At 44.0% G+C, this 17,248-nt stretch overlaps 1 protein-coding gene across 1 annotated transcript in view; it reads left to right on the top strand.

Moving 5' to 3' along the window:
• The first annotated feature begins 9,740 nt into the window (after nt 1-9,740).
• FRS2 (fibroblast growth factor receptor substrate 2) overlaps nt 9,741-17,248 on the top strand; it is a 105,005-nt gene continuing 97,497 nt past the window's right edge. The window contains exons 1-2 of the mRNA XM_068276693.1: nt 9,741-9,999; nt 12,138-12,223. The gene's annotated coding sequence lies outside the window, so the exon portion shown is untranslated. The remainder of the gene's footprint in view (nt 10,000-12,137; nt 12,224-17,248) is intronic.

The following is a 17,248-nucleotide window of genomic DNA, read 5'->3' as shown; positions in this document are numbered from 1 at the left end:
TGTCTTCCGCCACGCTACCGCCAGCTTCCTCCAGAAAACCTCCGCACTTGTATCGCAACAGGCAACTTTTTTTATGAATGACCACCCTGAAGTCTTAAGTACCGCTTGCGGAGAAGAACAGTGTTTTCCCGCACTACCAACTGGTCCTTTATGAATGATAGCCAATGTGGTACGCATGCCCGTGTTTCTGCTGCTGCTGCCTCTGCCCACCACCAGCACTGTTATCAGCATAATAGCCCCCCACATGCCCTCTCTGATATCCTCCGCATCATTTTCTGCATTGAATTAGAGAGGTGCTGATTGTGTTATATCCTTGTATTGCCTGATAGAGGATGGTGGGAGGGGGGATGTGCTGTTGCTGCGCTCAACCAACTATTTTAATTTGGCGGCGAGGGGCGGAGCAGAGCAGCACTAAAATTATGCTCTTTACCTAAGTTCCTTCACGCGGCAGCGGTGGGGGGGGGGGGGGATGGGGGGGATGACGCAGCACGCACGTACTACAGCCGCATGTGCAGAACCAACAGAGCTGCCCAATCTGCGGGGCTGCCCATTCTGACATTACACCGGATCTTTTCAAGGATTCAGATGATTCGAATCAGATCATTGAAAAGATCCGGATCTTTGAACCAAATCATTTGAATCATTTTACTAAGGAAGCAGACTGGGGGTGAAATGACTAGCAGGACAAGGCTTTCCTTGCACTGTACATTCTGTTCAAGCCTAAAACACATATATCCAGGCACATCGCCTCTAGTTAGGACATTAAATAAGTTATTAAGGAAAGGGAGGTGCTGAAGGGGGTGTGGCTAGAAAACAGCAAAAACCTATTAACCCTTCGCATTGTCGAATGCAAATATTCAAACAAATGCATTCACAGATTCACTCATCCAGGCACCACTGTTTTGCCTACAGCTAAGTTAAAAGCCGGGGTCATAGTTCACAGAAGAATGCATTCTTATGCTTAGTCACCTATACTGCGCAGAAGTACCCAGGTAAACATAGGTGTCCTAACTCTGGCCCTGTAACATGCATAGTGCAGACATGCAAACAATCATTGCATCAAACCTATCTAGGGATTAGGAGCACACATCCTGACGTCCTCTCCTGGGAAAGATAGCGCATCTTACCAATCGCGCAAGGGAGCTAACGTAATGTATTCATGCGCACCATGCACATACACGAGCATAAGCTGTGTGCATGGTGACAAAAAACCACAGGGGAAGGAGGGAGTCCCACCTCCTTTCCCTGTATGTGTTTTTTTGTCAGCATGCACACAGCTTATGCTGGTGTATGTGCATGGTGCGCATGGATACATTACGTTAGCTCCCTTGTGCGATTGTAAGATGCGCTATCTTTCCCAGGAGAGGACGTCAGGATGTGTGCTCCTAATCCCTAGATAGGTTTGATGCAATGAATGTTTGCATGTCTGCACTATGCATGTAACAGGGCCAGAGTTAGGACACCTATGTTTACCTGGGTACATCCTGCGCCGATTCCTCTTGTACGCTATTCATATGTCTATGTATGTATCATTGAGTGCATGTATCATAGTCCAGGGCCAATTTTTAGGGGGAAGCCAATTAACTTATCTGTATGTTTTTGGGATGTAGGAGGAAAACAGAGTTCCCGGAAAAAACCCACACAGACACTGGGAGAACATACAAACTCCTTGCAGATGTTGACCTGGCTGGGATTTGAACGCTGCAAGGCGAGAGTGCTAACCACTACGCCACCAAGTTCCAGGAGTGCCCACACCAACCACTGGGGTCAACATCAACAGAGCCCTGACAGGAGCACACTCTCCACTCACCTGTCTGACCGGAGCACTGCTATTTCAGTCTCACTGGCACCTCTTTTCTGTGACCTTACACTCTCCTCCACACTCAATCTCCTTATAAATGTAATGTTCAGATTGGTTTACTGCTGCTGGGTTTAATCTCAAGACCTGCTGCTTTGTCCTATGAGCCAACGCCGGCTATGCAAAAGCTGCATCCTACTATGGACATATTCATGATGGAATACCAATACATCAGCCACAAGTTGTGTGAGGTCACATTAGGTCACCAGGATGCTGTCTCCTCAGTTGCAGGCTCAAATCTAACTCTAAGGGCTTGTTCACACTATGAGCGTTTGCGTTTTTTTTTAAAGTGCTGGCGATTTTGTAAATCGCTCTAAAAGCGCTTGTGCAATGATTTCCTATGGGAGTGTTCATATATGAGCGCTCCGCTTTCTATTGAATCGCAAACACTGCTCCTGTACCATTTCATTTTCTGAGTGTTTGTGTTCAATAGAAAGTATAGGAAAATCACAAAGCGCTTGAAAATGCTCTTTGAATTACGATTTCCCAAGCGCTTTAATGAATAAATACATTGTATTTATTCATTTCCGGGTACAAGAGTTCACTTCCTGACTGACGTCAGGAAGTGTCAAGATTAATCACTCAGCAAAAGCGCTTACAAAAGCACTTTTCTAAGCACAAAGCGATTTTAAAATCGCTCAACAAATTGCTCAGAGCTTGCGATTGCGCTATTTGTAATGTGAAGAAGGCCTTATGCTAGGTACACACGATGAGATTTTCTTGCAGTTTTACTGTCAGATTATTTCCAACATGTCCGATCTGATTTCCGATCGTTTTCTGATCGATTTTCTTAGACATGAACAGAAAATCGATCGGAAATGACTTGAAAATAATCAATCTGCCAGTAAATCTGCCAGAAAATCTCATTATGTGCACCTAGCATAAACTAGTAAATAGTTTTTACCATATTTTCCAATTTCATCTTCTTTAGGCCTTGTTCACATTATAGGCGGTTTTGTAAAATTTTCAAAATCGCCCTGAAAGCGCTTGTGCAATGATTCTCTATGAGAGAGTTCATATCAGAGTGGTTCATTTGCAATCCGCTTTGAAAAGCAGTGCTTGGGCCATTTTTGAGGCGATTTGCCTCAATGGAAGGTATAGTAAAACCACAAAACGCTCACAAAATCGCTTTAGCAAGCGATTGCATGAGCATTTTTTTTTCTATACAGTATTTCTTGTTTCCGGATTTTTTTCCAGATCAAAAGACGGAAGCGATCTGCAAAAGCGCTTACAAAAACACACACAAAAACGAGTGAGCGCGCAGAAAATAGCTGGGAAACGCTTAAAAAAAAGCCCACCGCGGACAGACTTATGAGCCGAATGCAATGTGAACAAGGCTTAAGGGACTTTGGTCACTGTGGTTAGTAGTCTTCAGATTGATTCATTGGGCTTGATATGTACCAAAGAAACTGGGTCTACCACTGTATTATTGCACCATAATAAGTGTCTCAGCAGAAGTAAAAAAACAGATAAATACTTAAAGAAAAAGATCATCTGTCTGAGAATAAAATATGCATCTGGACCAGTTACCACTTCCATAAACAAAATCTTTATTGAATGCACCTTAACACAAAAAAATCTAAAATAATTTAAAATAAGACAGCATAGACAATGATTCATTGGGCTTGATTTACTAAACCGTGATAACTCATATCACGGCCGGTTTCGCGTTTGCACGTGATCGCGAATTTTCACGCGAAAACACAGCCGTGATATGAGTTATCACAGTTTAGTGAATCAAGCCCATTGTGTGTGGCAATTTACTCTCAAGCAGAATGCCTGCGGTTTAAACCGGTGGCATATTAATATTGCATTTAGAATGCCTTAATACGAGATTGTGTAGGTGTGCAGCCAACGAGTGGCACAGATATCATGGGGATTCAGGTGGCACTAGCAGGTGATAGGGGAGGTAAAATATTATGGGATGGGGGATACTAGAGATCCAATTTTTTGGAGTGCATTATCTGGCTATGGAGGAGGTTTAGTGAAGGCATTTGGAAATGTACACTATGGGCTGCTGAACTGTAATGGGTAAAGTCAGGAGTGGTTCAATACAGACATGGGATGAAATGGGCCATAGTAACATGGGAGATGTGCCTAGGTTGTTTGCTGTTCACAGCAGAAGGTTATTTGCATAAATTTGCACACTACTACTTATTGAACAACTGTGAGGAACTTTGACCCGATCGTATCTGTTAAAAGTATGGGCAGAAGACTGATTTCATTTGTACTGAGAAACAATGAGACAAAGCTTGAAATAACAGGACAATTATCTTAACAATTTAACAACAACAACACCTTAGAGAGGTCAACTGAACAATCTATTGAGTTATAATGAATTTCACATTAAAGTTTACCCAAGCTGAAGCGCATGTGAAAAATCACATAATTACCTAAGAAAAGGGAAGCCTCTGGATCCTATGGAGGCTTCCCACGGCGTCCGCCAGTCACCTGTAGCCACTCACGGACCCCCCTCCCCCCCGCAAAGGCTTTTCAGAAAGCTGATTGAGGCGCGCTGCAGCTGTATTGTGCCTGAGCAAGTACTGATCACTTGCGCAGCAGCTCGTGCATTTGCTATTGCACATGTGTGCCTCTGCTCACAAGGCTGCAGCATGGCATGAGTTTTCCCCAAGCTTCAGCTCGGGTTTGCTTTATAGGACATCTGAGGTGAGAGTGGTATGGAGGTTGCCATATTTATTTCCTTGCAAACAATGCCAATTGCTTGTCAGTCCTGTTGATATTCTGGCATACGTAGTGTCTGAGTCAATACTCTGAAACAAGCATATGGCTAATCCAGTAAAACCGGAGTCAGCTGAGTCAGAGTAACTGATCTGCATATGCTTATTCAGGGTTCATGGCTATTAGTTAGTATTATGCTGGGAATAGACGGTACATTTTCGCGGCTCGATTCTGCCGCCCGATTCTTTGGGCGATACTCTTATCTTCTGCTCGTTTTCCTTATCTTTTTCCATTGTCCCTCATGCGGTATCGAGCGCGGAATCGATCGGGTGGATGATCGGGCATGTCGGAAATTATCAATCGAGCCATCTAAATCAGGGCTTTTCAACCCTTTCAGTAATTGTACCACTTTTATTGCCTGAAAAATGTCAAGTACCACCACTGTGCCTGCGCAGTAGATCTGACCTAATCAGGCTCGGCTGTTGCGGCCGGAGCCCAAGCAGAGAGCTGCTACTGCGCATCCACTCACGTCAACAAGGAGATCTTCAGGGGACCCCAGCGCTGGATCCCCTCTACTGAGGAGGAAGGGGGAAGCCTATTTAAGATCCAGAGAAGTACCACCCAGGGGAACTTTTTCCTTACAGGTACACTTTAAGAAAAGGGGGACATATGGGAGGGAAATAGCAGGAGACCTTGGTGGGAAAAAGGACTAAAATTAGATTGCTAGTCTACAGATTACCAATATAGGTAGCCTTTCCAGTTCCTCCATTCCTATCCTTGTTTCAGTATAGGTAGCCTCCCCCCACCACCAGAAAGCTGGGCAGTGACTCACCACAAAGTTCAGTTCCCCCTCACTCCTTGCTGTGCTGCCCTGCGGAATAGTTTAGACCTCAAATCAGTAGTAACCCGGCCGCAGTGAAAAGATAAGCCAGTGAATGGTGCTGTGGCAGTATGTATACTTCAATTACAGGAAGTGAGCAGTGATGTCACATCCTTTATTTGAAGTATACCCGCCATCACTGTGCACCATTCACCTGGCTGTCTCCTCACTGCTGATCTGAGGTTTGAATTATGTTGCACGGCAGCACAGTGAGGAGCAAGCAAGGAGCAAACTTTGCAAGACGGGACCAGGACAAGCAACAGGCAGGTAATTTTAAGTGGCAGTCAAACTTGTAGTGTACCACCTGGCCAACAGCAAAGTACCACTGGTGGTACGCGTAACACAGGTTGAAAAGCCCTGATCTAAATGGCTCAATTGAGCGGTGAAATTGTACCGTCTATTCCCAGCATTAGAAGCACAGGATGAGGAGGACTGCCTGGTAACTGGTATTGTTTAAAAGGAAACAAATATGGTCTCCGTGTCCCTCTCACCTCCAGTTTCCTTTAGGGCACTTTTATACTGAGGTGGTGCGGTTTTTATTGTCCCCCCACTGCCGTGCAATGAAAGTCTATGGAGACTTTCATACTTTCGTGGTACAGCACAACGCAACAGAAGTGATGTTTTTGCCGCATCCTCAACACACGTCCAAAACTATGTTAACGCTGTGGTGATGTGTTGACTTGCGGTGATCTGGGTCGTTCCAGAAGTCATGTTAGTCTATGGCGAAGCATGGATTTAAAAAAAATTACTGGCACCACGTTGCAGCGCATTCGCGGAAGTGTATTTTAACAATACGCTTCCACATACCCGACGGCAAGCGTGCGTCACCTCCTGCCTTGCCGGCGACTAGACAGGGAACACCGCGCGATAGCACGGTGTTCCCAGAAGCCCTATTTTTGATGGTGCAATGAAGTGTGTCTGGTGCGACGCACCGCATTGCTAACGCTGGTTTGTGTTGTGAAATCAGCCTAAAGGAGAACAGTCACTAGGCACTTACAGTGGGTTGCAAAAGTATTCGGCCCCCTTGAAGTTTTCCACATTCTGTCATATTACTGCCACAAACATGAATTAATTGTATTGGAATTCCACATGAAAGACCAACACAAAGTGGTGTACACATGAAAAGTGGAACGAAAATCATACATGATTCCAAACATTTTTACAAAGAAATAACTGCAAAGTGGTGTGTGCATAATTATTCGGCCCCCTTTTATCTGAGTGCAGTCAGTTGCCTATAGACATTGCCTGATGAGTGCTAATGACTAAATAGAGTGCACCTGTGTGTAATCTAATGTCAGTACAAATACAGCTGCTCTGTGAGGGCCTCAGTGGTTGTATAAGACAATATTGGGAGCAACAACACCGTGAAGTCCAAAGAACACACAAGACAGGTCAGGGATCACGTTATTGAGAAATTTAAAGCAGGCTTAGGCTACAAAAACATTTCCAACGCCTTGAACATCCCAAGGAGCACTGTTCAAGCGATCATTCAGAAATGGAACTAGTATGGCACAACTGTAAACCTACCAAGACAAGGCCGTCCACCTAAACTCACAGGCCGAACAAGGGTAGCGCTGATCAGAAATACAGTCAAGAGGCCCATGGTGACTCTGGACGAGCTGCAGAGATCTACAGCTCAGGTGGGAGACTCTGTCCATAGGACAACTATTAGTCATGCACAACTATTAGTCATGCACTGTACAAAGTTGGCCTTTATGGAAGAGTGGCAAGAAGAAAGGCATTGTTAATAGAAAGCATAAGAAGTCCCATTTGCAGTTTGCCACAAGCAATGTGGGGGGCACAGCAACCATGTGGAAGAAGGTGCTCTGGTCAGATGAGACCAAAATTTAACTTTTTTGACCAAAATGCAAAACGCTATGTGTGGCAGAAAACTAACACTGCACATCACTCTGAACACACCATCCCCACTGTCAAATATGGTGGTGGCAGTATCATGTTCTGGGGGTGCATCTCTTCAGCAGGGACAGGGAAGCTGGTCAGAGTTGATGGTAAGATGGATGGAGCGAAATACAGGGCAAACTTGGAAGAAAACCTCTTGGAGACTGCAAAAGACTTGAGACTGGGGCGGAGGTTCACCTTCCAGCAGGACAATGACCCTAAACATAAAACCAGGGCAACAATAGAATGGTTTAAAACAAAACATATCTATGTGTTAGAATGGCCCAGTCAGAGTCCAGATCTAAATCCAATCGAGAATCTGTGGCAAGATCTGAAAACTGCTGTTCACAAACGCAGTCCATCTAATCTGACTGAGCTGGAGCTGTTTTGCACAGAAGAATGGGCAAGGATTTCAGTCTCTAGATGTGCAAAGCTGGTAGAGACATACCCTAAAAGACTGGCAGCTGTAATTGCAGCAAAAGGTGGTTTTACAAAGTATTGACTCAGGGGGCCGAATAATTATGCACACCCCACTTTGCAGTTATTTATTTGTAAAAAATGTTTGGAATGATGTATGATTTTCGATCCACTTCTCACATGTACACCAATTTGTATTGGTCTTTCACGTGGAATTCCAATAAAATTGATGCATGTTTGTGGCAGTAATGTGACAAAATGTGGAAAACTTCAAGGGGGCTGAATACTTTTGCAACCCACTGTATTTACTGAAAGGTGTTTACCACAAATTTATGGCAAGAGTGGAATAAGGCCTCGTTCATACTTTTAAGCGCAGATGGCCGTGCGATCAGAATGCAATGAAAATTGGATGTGTGTACACACCCTTAAGCCTGGTACACACTTTTCATTATGATTGGCCAATCACTGACCTATTTTACCACCTCTGTGTAGTATGAGGGTCAACAGATATTGAATACTATGAATAGATTGGCCTCAATTTCCTAAGCTTTATCGAACACTTTATCGAACGTAGATTTATTGAACATTTTTTTGATAAAACATTTGATAAATCTATAACACCTTAGTGAATTCAAAATTAGATTTTACTCATGAGGTAAATTATCAAACGTTCGATAAAGCTTAGTGAATTGAGGCTATTGTGTAGGTAAACCCTCATACTGCATGGGGGTGGTAAAATTAGTCAGTGATTGGCCAATCATAGTTGAAAGTGTGTGCCAGGCTTTAGGCTGCATTCGACCTTGTAATTTTCCCATATCATGTACCTACATGAAAACACAAACATTTCTGTGCATAGAGCCACACACATTTCTGACCAATGCATTACAATGGAAAATGCATAATGTAAAGAAGCCAACAAATTAACATGGCCTGTCATTGCTGATGCATTTCTGCATTGCGCAAGAACATAAAACACACACATGGTGGGAATAAGGCCTGATTTACGGTAGCTTGAAAGCAGACTCGTGATGCCAGGGATTCCGACTCAAGACCTTAAGTTCGAGAGCAAAAAAATAGGACTCCATTTGCAAGCAACTTTCAAGTTGCCTGATGTATAGCTACCTTGAGGGTCCTTTTACACTTAATGTGTTGGTGTGCGTTAGTATGCATTGGTATGCGTTTTTTCCATAGCAGTGCATTGTGAAAAAGCTTTCAGTTAAAACGTGTATAGTGGGAACTGCGCCATAGGAAAACATGGACGTTACGTTGAAAATCCAGTTATTACTGAGAGCAACTGAGTGTAAAAGGGCTCTTAGTGTGCCTTAGTACGCATTGGTATGCATTTTTTACATAGCAGTGCATTGTGAGAAAGCTTTTAGTGGTAACTAAGCCATAATGGTAATTTTACACTTAATGCGTTGGTGTGCGTTAGTATGCGTTGGTATGCGTTTTTTCCATAGCAGTGCATTGTGAAAAAGCTTTCAGTTAAAAGGCATATAGTGGGAACTGTGCCGTAGGAAAACATGGACATTACCTTGAAAATCAGTTTCTTTTAGTTATTATTGAGAGCAACTGATTAAGTGTAAAAAAAGCCCAATTCCAAGCCCAATAAACAAAAGTAAAACTGTAGCATAGCAACTATGGCACCACTAAAACACAAAGCAGATGGTTTCGCCATGCGCCGAAAGCAGGCACCCCATAGCAGGGATGTAATGCTGCGCAGGGCTCGTAAGGGTAATTCAGGGCTCCAGCGGTTGTCGGACTCAGAATTACATCTCTTTCCGAGTTACCACAACTCGGAAGGGGGAATAGCACTGCATTTGTTTATAGGAGGTGAAAAAAGAAGAGGAAAACATAAATTACTTTTTCTTTGGGGGGGGAGGGGTCTTCTGCAGGACTATACATTACATTTGCATTTGCATTGCTTTTTCTTTACATTTAAATAACACTTTGTATGCATTTGAGTAGTGATTGGTAGTATACTTGATGAGAGCCATTGGAAATATAGACTATCATTGAGTACAGTGACTCATTTTATATGCAGCATTGTTGGACCTGCTGGTTTCAGATAAGCACAAAGTACAGCAAAGCAAACTGTAAAAATGCATTACAAATCCAAGTCTACAATGCTTGATAGAGATATTTCTTTGCCAAGGACAGAACTCACAGAGAAGTATGTTATCAATGTAGCTATGTAATCATTTGACATCCTTGTCTCTCAATCATTCCAGATCGTTTACAAGGCAGAGGAATCAGGCACGCAAAGGTTGGCAACAATTATTACTTATTGTATTTATGCACAATAGATAAATGGGGTTGACATACAAGATAAGTTGTACAAGGAGCACAAAACAATAAACAAGAAGCATCATAATGAAAGTATAGTTCAATGTCTTCGGTAAAATCAATCAAATTCGTTCAGTTCTAGTCCATGAGAAGGGTGGCCACAAAGAGGGTACATGCAGTCGCGTAGCTAAGGAGTTGTAGGTCCCGATGCAAGTTTTATAATGGGGCCCCCCAAGCACTCTATACATAACAATTGGCACCTGTCCCCCAGCACCCACTGCACCACCACACTTCGCTGAAATGGTATGTGACCTGTTTTAGCAACACTGTCTGTGTACTGCTTATTATGCCTCGCTTGTTGGAATAAAGCACCTGCAGTGCCGATCACCCTTCTCATTTCTTCATTCACGTGCATGCTGCCTTCTACTTATATCAGAGCATGCAGATTGTACCACAATGAGAGAGAAGTGTGTGAACCCTGCCTGCATCACCCCAGTGTCCGCTGTCCCTTGCTGCAGTGCCAACTGTTTCCTCCTCCCTTTCCTACATAACAATTGATACGGCGCACCAAAACCTGCCAATGGCAACTACAGTGTCAGAGGTGCAAGAAGGGGATGGGGAACAGTTTGTTAATGATTACCACAATTCAAAGTATCTATAGAAGTGATTATTATGAGCACAGGACAAATAGAGAGCTAATACTGTAGTTGAGGAAGAGCCCTTCGGGGACCCTCTGGCCCAAGGGCCCCGATGCGGTCGCAACCTCTGCAACCCCTAATGCTACGCCCCTGGGTACATGATTAAGCTGGAAAAACTACAGGGGGGGGGCCTTACAGTCTGAAGGGTGGGGGTAGAGAGTGTGGCCATCAGGACAGTGCACTTTGTTTCAGGAAATTATGCCTTCAAAGGGTATGCGTAAGTCTAAGTATTTGATACTTGGGGGCTTGGAGGGGTAACATAAGGCCACATAGAGGCGTAAGGGGCAGACAGAACCTGCCTGTGGCAGCCTGGTAGAAACCAGGGAATTATACAAATTGGTCATTGTAATGATGTTGCTGCCAAAGTTCTTTTCTGATGTAAATATCATGTGTGGCAATGCATGATGAAGGTCCTTGTTAGCAGTTAGCATAACTTAATTAAACCATGAACATTGAATTGCAAGTGACCCTTATAAAAGTGACTGGTAAAAATGTCCAAGCCCTTGCCAACTCTGGTGGACACTGTACTGCAAGGTAAGCGCAGCTTCACTGTTCTTTTTATTCATGGGGACTCCAAACAATATCCCATGAACCTTTTCACCATTGGGCCACCTGGCGAATTGCTGGCCAGGCAGCTGTCAGGAGTCGGGGGGCTGCTGTACACATTGCGTATTATTGGCGATTGTTTTGGGCCACCTCGGCCAAGCTTGCGTACAAAAGTAAACAACTAGTTTGAGTGATATTTAGTCCCTGTATTTAGACTATTAATCTTACATCTCTTCTGGATTGCAGTGAGTAAACAATATCCAGACAAGATTACTTATTGACTGAAAATACATTTAGAAATCAGTACACCACGCTGCAGCCTTCAATCCTGATAGGATTTCAGCAGAAATCTGGTCTAAAATTGATAACACTACTGCTCTGCTGCTTTGTTAGATATTGTCTGTATTAAGTATATATTTCCTGGCAGTGCTGAAACTCCTTCTAACATGTGCAGATCAGAGAGAGCTCACAAGTAATCACTTGGTACATTACAATATAGAAATATACCAGCTATGAATACTGTATAATGCAGTTTTCAGAGCAAATAAACTGTACTTTGCAAAATTGTAATTTGTACATGAATAATAACACTTCTGCACAAAAGCAAATATGATAACTGTATGGGTTATACAAAGTAGGAAAACACATTTGTATTTAATATTATGTCAGAGTTTAATACCGCTTTAATCATTGTCACATAAATGTTGTTTATCATCTCAGTATTATGGCGCATGTTTTTTACTTACTTTGCAGAGTGCTATATTGAATAATAATAATAATAATAATTTTCAATTAATAACACCAACAATAATTAACTTGCTGTATAGTCAAAGAAAACTGACAATTGTGTTGCATTCTGTATATTGAACACAAGATGGCGCTGGAACAATTGATGAGATTGGAAAGTGACTGAAGTTGATTCAGCTATCGGCTGTTACCTCATCAAGTACCTGACCTGAGGTAGGTCCTGTGCTAGCCATATTCTCAGAAATTGTATCTTACCATACACAAAAATATAAGGAACAATTGGAATTTTAGAAAGCAAAATAAGGAGCTCAACAGAACAAATAGTTTGTGTCTGACATGAAGATTTTCTTTATGCTTGAAATTTTCTGTTAATTCCAGGAAATAAAAATAAGTGAACACTAATTTGGTAGGAGGCTATGAGCTTTTCAAATGAAAATCATTAAAAGCCCTGTTTATTTGCAGATAGTTGAGCAGCTTGCATGAATGTTTGCCATAAATTACAAGCATCAAAACAAGATCTGAACTTTTGTAAGTTGTCTTTGTAACTAATTTGGATACTTGTGTATTATATCGTCTACTGAATTTGATTGCCCCCATTTAATAGATATGTACTCCCCTTTGAAAATCTACATATCTTTAGAAAGTCAAGAGTCTTGGCTTTAATTTTTACTATGCCCCACATTAGTGCAATGCATTATTCCTGAGTTAGTGGGTGTTGAATGAGGGGTTTATACTCCTTTTAAAGTGACATTCCCCTGGAATCCTTGTCCCCTTGTCTGCTTGCTTTGCTCACTGGGCTGCGGGTTTGGTCCTCACTCTGCTCGGACATCTTTTTATTTTAACTCTATGTCCACGTGGTAGTGGACTATGCACACCAGGACCTGCGCCCACTTGCTGGGCTTCCGGCAGGAAACTAGGGTTGCCTGGTTAGTGCTGCTGGTAGCACTAGCGTAAGTGCTGCAACAATATCTAGCCTTTTAGGTCCTTACATATTTAGAACTGCATATCTTGATTGCAATCGTCATTCCATTTGTATTTTCCACAATTTTTCAGCGATTGCATTTTGAGATCCTCATTCCAGTGAATGAGAATCGTGACGTAATAACCGGAAAAATGTTGGAAGCAGCACGTTTTCGATCGCAAACGCGATGCAATTGCCGCAGTGTGAGTAATCCGAAAGCATTACTTGTGCCACGGCACTTTGCTGATCGCTGCCAGAGTGGCTGTCGGGAGGAAGAGGTCATGCAACCCAGCGGGATCAGTTAAATATATGCAAATAGCACATTGCTAATACTCTGCCTCTGGGGATGGTGTGTGGATACTGGAGAACAGGGCAGTTTCTAGGCTAAACTGCATCCAGGCAAGGGTGTAAGAATTGTGCCCCACCCCTGTGGAGTATAGGTTAGCCAGTTTTAGTTGGCCCCAGTAGAGGTAGCCAGGGAACCCCCCCCCCCCCCCCCCCCCCCGTTCAGTATAGGAAGCCAGGCATAGGTGCCTACAGCATAGGTAGCCAGTATAGTTGCCCCAGTATAGGTTAGATAGGTAGGTGCCCCTAGTATAGGTTAGCCAGATAGGTGCCTACAGAATCGATAGCCAGTATAGTTGCTCCAGCATAGGTTAGATAGGTTCCCCCAGTATAGATTAGCTAGGTAGGTGCCTCCAATATAGGTAGCCAGTATAGTTGCCCCAAGTATAGGTTAGATAGGAGGTGCCCCCAGTATAGGTTAGAAAGGTAGTAGCTCCCAATATAGATTAGATAGGTAGGTGCCCCCACTATAGGTTAGCTAGGTAGGTGCCTCCAGCATAGGTAGCCAGTATAGTTGTCCCCAGTATAAGTTAGCTAGGTAGGGCCCGCCAGTATAGGCTAGCTAGGTAGGTGCCACAGTATAGGTTAGGTAGGTGCCTTCAGTATAGATAGCCAGTATAGTTGCCCCCAGTATAGGTTAGATAGGTAGGTGCCCCCACTATAAATTAGATATGTAGGTGCCCCCAATATAGGTTAGATAGGTAGGTGCACCTAGTATAGGTTAGATATAGGTGCCTCCAGTATAGTTAGATAGGTAGGTGCCCGCAGTATAGGTTAGATAGGTAGGTGCCCCCAGTATAGGTAAGATAGGTAGGTGCCCAAGTATAAGTTAGACAGGTAAGTGCCCCCGGTATAGGTTAGATAGTTAGGTGCCTCAAGCATAGGTTAGATAGATAGGTGCCTCCAGCATAGGTAGCCAAGCATAGGGGCGGGAGAGAGAGGGCATAGCGCAGTTACAACTCACTTCTGCGATCCCTGCACGCAGCCTCTTTCTTCCTCCCAGGCCCTCCTTGTGTAGGTAACAGTGCCCCCTATGATCACATGTGGCTACGACATTTATAATTTTCTCTAAATAGACGTGGTTATGCTTAAAAGCATACTCAGCGCCACTGCTCAGGGTCTCTTTAAGGTGCCCATACACGAATCAATTTAATTTTTATTTTTGACCAGAGGAATTTCAATTCCATGGAATCCAAATGAGCTTTCCTAATGACAACGCCAATGCAAATTTAAAGATAAGTGTTATTTGTTTCTCCTTTATTCTAGCAATAGTAGTCCTTTCATTCAGTGCAGAAAGACCAACAAAATGTTATATTCATCTCTATGTAGTTACAGTGAATACCATAGTGGTTATCTGCCATTTTATAAAGTATAATAGAATTTACTGACAATGATTTATATTATTTTCATTATTTATGATTAATTTTAATTTTAAAAAATCACATATTTTAGGACAACGTTCAGCCAAGTTGTTTAGTTTACAAAGCATGCTGGTTTCCACATAAAAAATCCAAGTGTGCTCCCCTATGGTAGTAGTATAATGGTGGGAATACACGGTTCGTTTTTGAGCCAGATAGATGGCTCGATAGATAATTTCCGACATGTCCGATCTCCCGTTCGATTGTTTCGCCATTCAATTTGTGATAACACTGAATGGAAAAAGATAAGAAAAACGAGCGGAAGATAAGAGAATCGACTGCAGAATCGAGCGGGAGAATCGAGCGGCAAAAATGAAACATGTATGCCCAGCATTAGGGAGCAAGGTGTATACCCAATGTGGAGTATAGTATAGCTAGTAAGTTATTTGTCCTGCTGCCGTAATTCCCTCCTCCAACTGATCAGCCTCCTGAGCCTTCTCGCTGAGCCGCGTCTCCTGTTGGCATGTCCTATGGATGTCACATGCCAGCAGGTCATATGCAGAGAAACATGTCTGTATGAGGAGCCATGGAGATGCCTGATGCTGATTGGGCAAAAGCAGAATAGCCCTGGTGCTGGACATACAAGTTACTTCTCCAGTGTGCTCCACTGCTTGCCACTCACTAGACAGGCCCAGAAGGCCCAAGGCAATTTCCTTGGTGTTTTGTAGGTAATCTGGCTCTAATTGCAGACTCCAGCACACTAGGCAGTGATGTGACTCCAAGCCTCCTCCGTCTCTTCTCCTCATAGCTGGTAAAGCTGTGAGATTGTCAAGAATCTTGCCTGAATTAAGTTCTGAAGTGACAGTTTGCATTTTGGCCACTAGATGCCGCCTGTATCAGAAAGTTATAACCTAATGCTGCTGAGGGATGAACAAGCATGAGAGGTGGGGCCTGGCAGCTCTAGAGAGACCAGGAAGAGAAGACAGAGACAGACATGGTTGTTTTTGTGGAGAGCTGTCTGTGAAAAGGACAATCTGGATCCATCCAAGCTGCAGAGAGGCTGATCGCTGTTTTCCCCTTGAATCCTGCTTGCTGGAGTGGAGATTGTTCCCAGTTAGCTGCCCTGGGCTTAGGCTTCTACGCCAGCTACCCATCAAGGCTGCAAGTGTGGTTGCAGGCCTGAGGCTGTCCTAAAGAGAGGCATCTGCTGATACCAAGTAGGAACAGGTCAGTGAACCCGGGTTCTTGTGTTTTCATTAAACTGTTTTTTTGTGGTACGGTACCTGAAGAACTGAGACTTAGGCCTGCTTTAGGTAGATAGTTAGGAACTGTTTTTAGAAGGTCACACTGGATTGATACTGCAGTGCAGCAAGACTTTAGGCTCTACTGTACACTGCCAACGGATAGGGTTGATCCTGCAGTCCAGCATGACTTGTCCGCTCTGCTGTGTCTGCTAATGGCTAAGAGTGATTCTGCAGTTCAGTATGACTTGAGGCTCTACTGTAAACTGCCATCAGGTAGAGGTGTCCTGTTGGACAGAAGTGGGGACTCTGGGGTATAGGGTACCCTGTGTATTGCAAATCTTGTTGTGTTTGTAACTGTTCCTGTTAATACTTTCCAGTAAAGAAAGTTTTGGTTGCACTAAGCTGGTGTCTGTATCACCTTCCTTGTTCCGTGACTTCGCTGTATCCTGGGGTACCCCTCGGTACACGGTCTTACAACTTGGCGTAGTCGGCAGGATACAGCGACCGATATGGACGGGAACGTGGCGGGAAACCATCCCCCGGCGCTAGGGGCACCGGCTCAGGGCCCAGCTTCGGGTGCACAGGTACAAGGCCAGCTTGTCCCCAACAACATGCCCACCCAAGTAGGATATATCCCTGTAGGGGCACTGCTGCGTCATCTGCCAAAATATGATGGTAAAAACATGACATTGCAGGACTGGATGGAAAGGGTGCGAAGCGCAGTTAAAATGTGTAACTTGACTCCCGAGCTGCAGGCAGAGGTTGCGCTGGGAGCCCTAGAGGGTGACGTCAGACGGACAGTAATGGTAAGGCCCGACTCCGAGAGAGATGCCCTGGAGAAGATATTCTCCTTGCTAGAGAGGGCCCAAGGGGGGCGTGCCAAAGTGGTACAGTTACGAAGTCACTTCTTTAACCGGCCCCAGCGAGAGGGTGAGACACTGATGCAATACTCCAATGCTCTACAAGAGACGCTGAATGAGATACGTCGGCGAGACCCCGATGCCATGGGAGCCTTCCGGGAAGTGGATCGGCTACTACGAGATCAGTTCATAGTGGGCCTCTCCGATAAGTTTTTACAAGATAAGTTACATGAGATGACCCGAACAACGGCCGATATGACATTCTATAGCATCTACCTAGCTGCGGTAGAGAGAGAAGAAGAACCCCTACCGGCGGCTGCGAGGGTAGTGAATAGCACGCACGCTACAAGGGATCAACCGGGTCCTGAAGAATCGGAGACTCTAAAGGATGTAGTCCAGGCTCTGCGGGCAGAAATGAAAGAGCTTCGGCTGGAAGTGTCTCAGATGAAGGCAAAGCCGCCCCTGCCTCT

The sequence above is a fragment of the Hyperolius riggenbachi genome, chromosome 3, assembly GCF_040937935.1.
Source record: "Hyperolius riggenbachi isolate aHypRig1 chromosome 3, aHypRig1.pri, whole genome shotgun sequence".
NCBI classification, from domain to species: domain Eukaryota; kingdom Metazoa; phylum Chordata; class Amphibia; order Anura; family Hyperoliidae; genus Hyperolius; species Hyperolius riggenbachi.
This window is presented reverse-complemented; position numbering and strand designations above follow the sequence as displayed.